Raw genomic sequence first — 8,001 nt, 5'->3', positions numbered from 1 at the left:
ACATATCTGGTTCATGGCACTATCTCCCTAATCCACTGTGGACATTCACCACCACTTCCCCTAAGTAGAAAAACAAGTCAGGAACCTCTTTGAAACGAAAAAAAAATCTGTTTTAAGAAAGGGCAATTCAGATCATACTCTCCATCAAAATCCTCCCCCCCCCCCCATCTCCACCTTTTCTTTCCAGAGAAAGAGAAGTAGGTGTTTCCTGCTCTCTCAAGAACCCTAGAAATCCTTTCCTTGATGAAAACAATGAACCCAGGCTCTGATCCATGACCTCCCCAATTATAGAAATCTAGGGACAAAGCTATTCCTAATTAAGGTGAGCATACAATTTAATTTAATGTATTTATTGGCCATTTCTATTTCATCTTAACTGATTTTCCTTTTTCTTTCCTTTGTTCATTTTTTGCTGTTGTTCTATTAGATTGTTTCTCTTTTTCTGATTGACTGGAATTCTGCCCCAACTCCCCCCATCCCCAAACCTAGAAAGTAACTGACGTTCCCATGTCATCTGAGACACACTCCATGGAGTTGGATGACGGAGAGGAGATACATACAGAGTGACACGCACAGGGCAAGAAACCGGAGGTGCAGGCTCTGGCCCCAGTGCCCTTGCTTACTAACTGGTCATTTTAATCCCCTTGGGGGGACCCTCCCTCATCTTCTTCCAAGAATGAAGATGTTCCCATTGACCTTCAAAGACCGAGTGAATAGGAGAATACCAACTGCTCTTCATAGCTTCAGGCATCAATTTGGATACTTGTTTCTAGACCTCTTCCCAGACTGGTAAATTCTATTCTCTTCTGTTCCTCCTTCCCCTGAGGTTACAAGAGCACAGAATTTTAAGGCAAGGCAACTCTCAGGGCAGCTCCAGACCCTGGCCCTCCTGAAGCCTGCCTTCCCCACACTTTCTTGCTTGCACCAAGCTTGCTGCTAAGACTCAGCTCCTGTGCGGGCTCACAGCCTCACTTTGTTCACCAACAGACGGTGATACAAGCACACACTCACCTCAATAGCGGACTGGTCCACTCTTCCCTTTCTAGAGAAACTCTAGATACTTTATAACAAATCTTTCCTTTATCCACCAATTGTCTTAGGAGGTTGACTCCTCCCCATGTCACCCCCACCCCACACTTGACGCCCAACAAACGAGCCTGGAGGAGTCCATTCCCATTTGGAGAAGATGCCCTTGGAGCTTAAGTTCCCCACCCCACCCAAACCCCTGTGGCACTCACCGTTTTCCAGATATGCAAACAGCTTCCTACGCTAAGCACCTGTGACTCTGCCGCTAAGCACCTGTGACTCTGCCGGAAGCCTTCTCAGGCTGCAGGAGGATGATGGCCAAGGGGCGGGCTGGGCCTGCTGGGAGTTACAAACCTGGGCAACAGCCCTCAGGCAATGCCAGTGAGGAGGCCCTTGCCCTGTGGGTGGGACGATGCTGCAGCAAGGTCTCCACCAGGGTCAGCAAGCTTTCTTGTGAATTCAGGTGGTAAGTATTTTAGTCTGAGGGCCATATGGCTTCTATTGTAACCACTGCCCCCTGCTGGTGTGGAGGACAAACAGCCATGGAAAGTATGTAAGCAAATGGGCGTGGCTGTCTGCAGAGAAAACTATTTGTGGCCACTGATATGTGAATTTCAATAACTTCCATGTGTCATAAACCATTTTTCTTCTTTCGATTATCTTTCAACCATTTAAAAATGTAAAGACTATTCTCAGCTCGTGGGCCATGTGAACACTTAGTGGGCTAGGATTCTGCTGATCCCAAGTCTAACTGGCCACGCAGAGGACCCCAGTGAGAAGGTGCCCACAGAATCATCTGCTCCTTGGAGCTTCTTCTACTAGCTTCTTTCCCTTCCTGGCCTCACTTCACCTACTCCCCTGGGGTGACCTTCCAAATTAGCAACTTGCCCTCAAATCCCTCTCAGGGTCTGGCTCCAATCTTAGACCTCTTCCTGGACCAGAAAATTGGAATTTCTTCTCTCACCCCTCCCCCAAAGTTACAGACCACAGAAGCTTAGGGAAAGGCAACTCTAGCTCCCAGATCCTGGCCCTCCCGAGTCTGCCTTCCCCGCCCTCTTTCTCGGCCACCCTGCCTTCCTCCTGCCCATCACGTCTACCCAGCTCTTGAATCTCTTGGCTCTATATTCCATTTCCCCAGGACACTTCAGTGAATAAGATGGTCCTTCTCTGATACCATGGCACTTTCATTCTACTGGGGACGGGAGGAGAGTAAACCCACAATTATAATCAGTGAGGTAGGCAGGATGGGTAGCAGGGGATGTCATGGAGTGAGGGTGGATCTTGAGAACTTCCCCAAGCCTGATTTCCTCACCTGAAGAGGAGATCATCACAGCTCAGCCTTTATGAGCCTCTGAGAGGATGAAGTTGACATCAAACATCAATCACATGTTATAGTATTGGGTGCACTGTTGGTGCTCAGTGATCGGAGATGACTGTTGTCATTAGTAGACAGATACTGCTGTAGGAGCTCCCAACAGAGGGATCACAAGTGAAGGCCAGCATGGTCATGGAGGAGGCAGGACTGTGTGGGACAGGGCTCTGGGGAATGGGTGGGGTTTGGGTGGGTGGGGTTGGGGAGAGAGACATTTCACCTGGGAGCACATTGTGGGCAAAGACATGGGCCCCAAGAGCCCAACACAAGAGGCTTGAGTAACTATTCCAGCCTCCTCTCCCTGGAAACAGAGCAAAGGAGAAAGTGGCTCGTGCAGCTGGGATATTGCCTGTGTGCATTTATCAAGTCTCTGCTTACACTGCAGGCAGTGTTCTAAGGGCTTAATAATCTCATTAAACTCTTGCAACATTCATTAGATAGGAATTAATATCATGCACATTTTACAGGGAAGATAGTGATGCCGCAGAGGGGTTAGGTGGCCAGTTTACAGCCTCTGTCCTTAACCCTCAGTCTGTGATGATTCTGTAGCAGGTAGAAGGGAGGTGTTCAGGGAAGGCTTCTGCAGGAAGTGATGCCTCTGCTGATCTCTGAAGAAAGACACAAGTTACCCTGGGGAGGGAGACGGAGAGCACGTGTCCTACGACTCAAAGGCCTGACGGGAGGCCCCAGAAATAGCTTTCTCTGCCAGAGCCTGAAGCCTGGAGCAACGTGCTGGGGATGAGAGATGAAGTCACGGGCTGGAGGCCGGCTCATGAAGAGCCCTAGAAATTCTGTTTAGGAGTCTGCCCTGTACTGCGGCCATGTCAAAAACGTTATCGCAGCACTGCTCTACAAGCCTATCAAGGAAAAGACAAAAATCCATCACATCATGGCAACCTTTGGTAAAAATACAAGAGTGAAGAAAATGGTGAGTAATTTTAAACACCTCTGATTTCAACCAAGCTGTTCAGCAGCCCTGGTGAATCTGGTGATTGAGGCAAAGGAGCCAGCAAAGCATCCCACTCACTAGGCGTGTGTCCAAGGTCAGGCTCTCACGGCCATGGGCTGCTTCCATTGCCAGCCACCCAAGATACCCGCGTCCTGAATGTTTGCATGTGGTTCCTTGCTGATGAGGCATGGCTAATGGTCACATTTCCACTTTAAGATGAACTTTTGGGCTTTGGAGGGCCTGGCGGTGGATGGGGAGCAATCATGCAATTACTAAAGGTCAGGGGTTCGGTTTCAGTTGTCACTGTGCTCAGGAGAGCCGGGCTGGGCACGTCCCTGACACCTCCCGTGCGCGAGCGCTTTTCCACCTCCAATCACGCTTATCTTCTCAACAGGGATGTCCGACATGTCTTCTGAGGAAGCTGCATCTTTGGCTCTGAGCCAGTGTTCGGTGATGACATTTCCAACTCCGATCTTCACTTCCATGCAGAGGGTCTCTGGCCATGGAAGGATCTGGGCTTGTCACTGCTGTGGGGATCGCTATGCAAGAGTTGTTTGCAATGTAAGGCATTACCAATGTTCAACTAAGAACACTCATTCTTTCTAGAATGTGCACTCTGGAACCGATATGTCCTTTACAGAGTGCCATTTCCAATGCTTCCTGTTTACCTTTCGGTCCAAAGGAGGGCTTGAATAGTCCTATTGCTAGGTTATCTAATTTTGGCATCTCATGAAATTTTCCCAAGGAAAATTTGCTGCCCTCTGTCCGTCTGAAGATGCAGAGGGAGGCAGTTAGCAGAACCCAGAACAGGTAGCTTTGGATGAGTGCTGCCTGATAGGAGCTCTGGGTAGGGGGACCCAGTCAAACACAGCAATTTGGTGGGGAATACATACCCTGTCCTTCCTCCCCTTGGCCCTCTGACCTGTGGTGACCTCCCTTTCTTGGCTGAACCTAATCCAAAGCCAGACAACAAGGGAGGCTGGTTGATGCTGGCTCCCAGATCAGCCCCTGAGACACAGAACCTTGTGGAGAAAGAGTGGAGTGCGGCTGGGGACAAATGGAAGAGATGCATCTCCTGCAGAGATGATTAGGTGATTTGCTTGAGGCTGAGATACGAAGGGGCAGACATATGATTAAAAACTCAGGTCTTAACACTCATTTAAACGTTCTTTCTGTTATGCCGTGTGGAAGAGTGAATAAGTGCTAATCAGAGTGTGAATGTGGCACTAATGATTTCTCTTGCTTCAATTCTCCATGAAGATGAAAATTACAACACATTGCTAAGGCTACAGTTTTAGGAGTATCTCAACATGGTCATTTAAACCTCAAGAATTCTAAAAGGAAAATGGCTTTAAGCAAGTGATAAAGGGAACAAACACACGTAGCACAATGAGCAGCTGGCCCATCATCTCTCGCTTTTTCCTTTTAGGTTTCCATTAAAAAATTAAAATTTCAGAATTATTAGAAGGGAGTTTAACTGTATGTACCATTTTTATGGACAATAGAGACAATAATTCTCTCTTAGCTGGGCTTGCATCTGGAGAATACAGACTGACCCAGACCCCTGAGTCTCCCTGAGTGTCCAAGGACAGAACGATACCAAGGTCAGCTGCTACAGTTCCTGCCTCAACGTGACTGAGGGGGACTTACCTGAAAGTAAAGTGTTGGAAATGAGACTAAACTGACTGATTCCTGAAAACTGAAGTTGAAGTCCCTTCTTTTTAAAGGGATTCCTATATATTTATATGGTCACATACTACAAATGACTTTTGGTGCAATTGTTATATCCAGATCAAGAGTGTTCATCGCCCGTGATTTTTAGGAGTCTCTTGGCAAGATCACTTAGACTCCTAGTGAAGGTAAGAAGTTGAGAAATGAGACTTTCCTTAACAAAACTCAAAGAATATCAACTTAGACATAAAATTCACTGGAGAAAAATGTGAGAAACAGGGAAACAGATTTGCGCTATTGTTGCAGACTGGATCCATGATTTTTGGGAGATGGTTGAGCCACTGGGTGGGTGGGGAGTGGGGAACAACATAAAACACTAGATTGGAAAGATACATTGGGAAATAAATACCACTGGGAAAGTGAGGAAAGTTCAGATCTGCTGCTTCCTAGGTGTGAAGCTCAGGAAAGTCATTTAATTAGTTAAGACTTTGCTCTCATCTATAAAATGAGGATGATTACTTTTTGGCCTGTCTCACTAGTAGTTGTAAAGATCAGGAGGAGAGTGGCCAAGATGGTGGAGTAGAAAGACCCTGAGTTCACCTCCTCTTGCAAGCACACCAAAATCACAACTATCTGCAGAACAACCATCGATGAAAAACACTGGAACCTACCAGAAAAGATCTTCTACAACTAAAGGCATAAAGAAGGAACCACAACAAGGTAGAAGGGGTGGACTCGTAATATAATAAAATCCCATACCCCCAGGTGGGTGACCCATAAACTGGAGAATAATGATATCGTAGAGGTTCTTCCACAGGAGTGAGAGTTCCAACTCTGCGTCAGGTTTCCCAGCTCAGGGGCCTGGCACTGAGAAGATGAGCCCCCAGAGCAGTTGACTTTGAAGGCCAGCAGGGCTTAACTGCAGGAGCCCCACAGGACTGGGGGATATAGAGACTTCATTCTTAAAAGGTGCACACAAAATCGCACGCACCGAGACCCAGGGCAAAAGCAGTCATTTCATAGGAGCCTGGGCCAGACCTACCTGCAGGTCTTGGAGAGTCTCCTGGAGAGGAGGGGGTGGCTGTGGCTCACCCTGGGGACATAGACACTGGGGGCAGACATATGGGGGAACGTTCAGCCATGTGAACATTCCTGATGGCTGACATCTTGGCCCATTAGCTTCAAGACCTGGCCCCATGCAACAGCCTGCAGGTGTCAGTGCTGGGACGCCTCAGGCCAAACAACTAACTAGGTGGGGACACAGACCCACCCATCAGCAGACAGGCTGCCTAAAGACTTCCTGAGCCCAGGGCCTCCTGTGGACACATCCCTAGACACAGCCCAGCCCACCAGAGGGCCAAGACCCAGCTCCACCCACCAGTGGGCAGGCACCAGCCCCTCCCACCAGGAAGCCCGCACAATCCTTTAGACCAGCCTCACTCACCAGGGGGCAGACACCAGAAACAAGAAAACTATGATCCTGCAACACAGGCCAGACCCTGCCCTGGGACCAGCTGGGCCCTGGCCCTGCCCACTAGCAGGCCAACACAAGCTTCTGGACGCCCCATACCCCGTACCCAACTGTGTCAGGAACTGCCGCCCACCCCCAATCAAGAATCTGAAATGAGCTCTGGGATCCCTGGCCCTGCAGCCAGACTCCAGGAAGCAGCTCTGCCTGTCAGTAATCCAGCACTAACCTCAGGACCTAACTTTACCTGTCAGTGGGTGGGCAACAGCCCCAGAGGCTCCAGGACCCTGACTCCACCCACCAGTCAGCCAGCACTAGCCCCAGGGCACCTAGGATCCCACAAACAGTCACCTGTGACCAGGCCTGTCTAAACACAGCCAGCAGCATCCACACAAGGCAGGGCCTGGCAACCAACCAGACTAGGGATCGACCAAGCCCATCAGACCACCCACATAGCCAGCCTATGGGTGCGCACAAAATCTCACACACAATGGAAGGGCCCATGCAGCCCTCTTAGGGGGAACCCCTAGCACGTATAGTTTGAGTGACGAGAGGGGAGTGCACGGTGGGGACGTATAGGGCGCCTCCTACAGAGGCCACTTCTCCAAGGTCGAGACACATAACTAACCCACCACAGACATAAAAATACAAATAGCAACTCAGACAAAATGAGGAGGCAGAGGAACACGTTCCAGACGAAGGAACAAGATAAAACCCCAGAAGATCAAATGAGACCAGGGAAGTGAGTGTTATGCAAATTGTTTTAAGCTTAAAAAAACTAAAGTATTCCTGTCTTGCCCCTAGGTTCTTCATGACCATTAAAAAAAATTTTTTTTTTTATTTTTAAAATTTAGATTCCGTATATATGTGTTAGCATATGGTATTTGTTTTTCTCTTTCTGACTTACTTCACTCTGTATGACAGACTCTAGGTCCATCCACTGGGAACAGAGAATGGACTTGAGGATACGGGGAGGGGGAAGGGTAAGCTGGGACAAAGTGAGAGAGTGGCATCGACATATAAACACTACCAAACATAAAACAGATAGCTAGAGGGAAGCAGCCGCATAGCACAGGGAGATAAGCTTGGTGCTTTGTGACCACCTAGAGGGGTGGGATAGGGAGGGTGGGAGGGAGGGAGACGCAAGAGGGAGGAGATATGGGGATATACGTATATGTATAACTGATTCACTTTGTTATAGAGCAGAAACTAACACACCATTGTAAAGCAATTATACCCCAATAAAGGTGTTAAAAAAAAACAAAACAAAAAAACAAACAAAAACAAAACTAAAGTATTAGTTTTGCTTAACTCAAAATATTTGTTTTTCCAGAAGGTATAGAAATACACACTGCAAATCTGAAATCCCTAAAACCCAAACGTTTACTAGCGTCGGTGCTGTTCCCCGGGCGCCCTTGAATACAGGGTGTCCTGTGATATGTGGCCTGGGAATATGTTTTTGCATCCAATACACAGTTCTTCTTCTGTGCAACTAAGCAACGGAGGAGCAGAGTA

The sequence above is a fragment of the Balaenoptera acutorostrata genome, chromosome 13 (assembly GCF_949987535.1).
Source record: "Balaenoptera acutorostrata chromosome 13, mBalAcu1.1, whole genome shotgun sequence".
NCBI classification, from domain to species: domain Eukaryota; kingdom Metazoa; phylum Chordata; class Mammalia; order Artiodactyla; family Balaenopteridae; genus Balaenoptera; species Balaenoptera acutorostrata.
Note: the sequence above shows the minus strand (reverse complement) of the source record.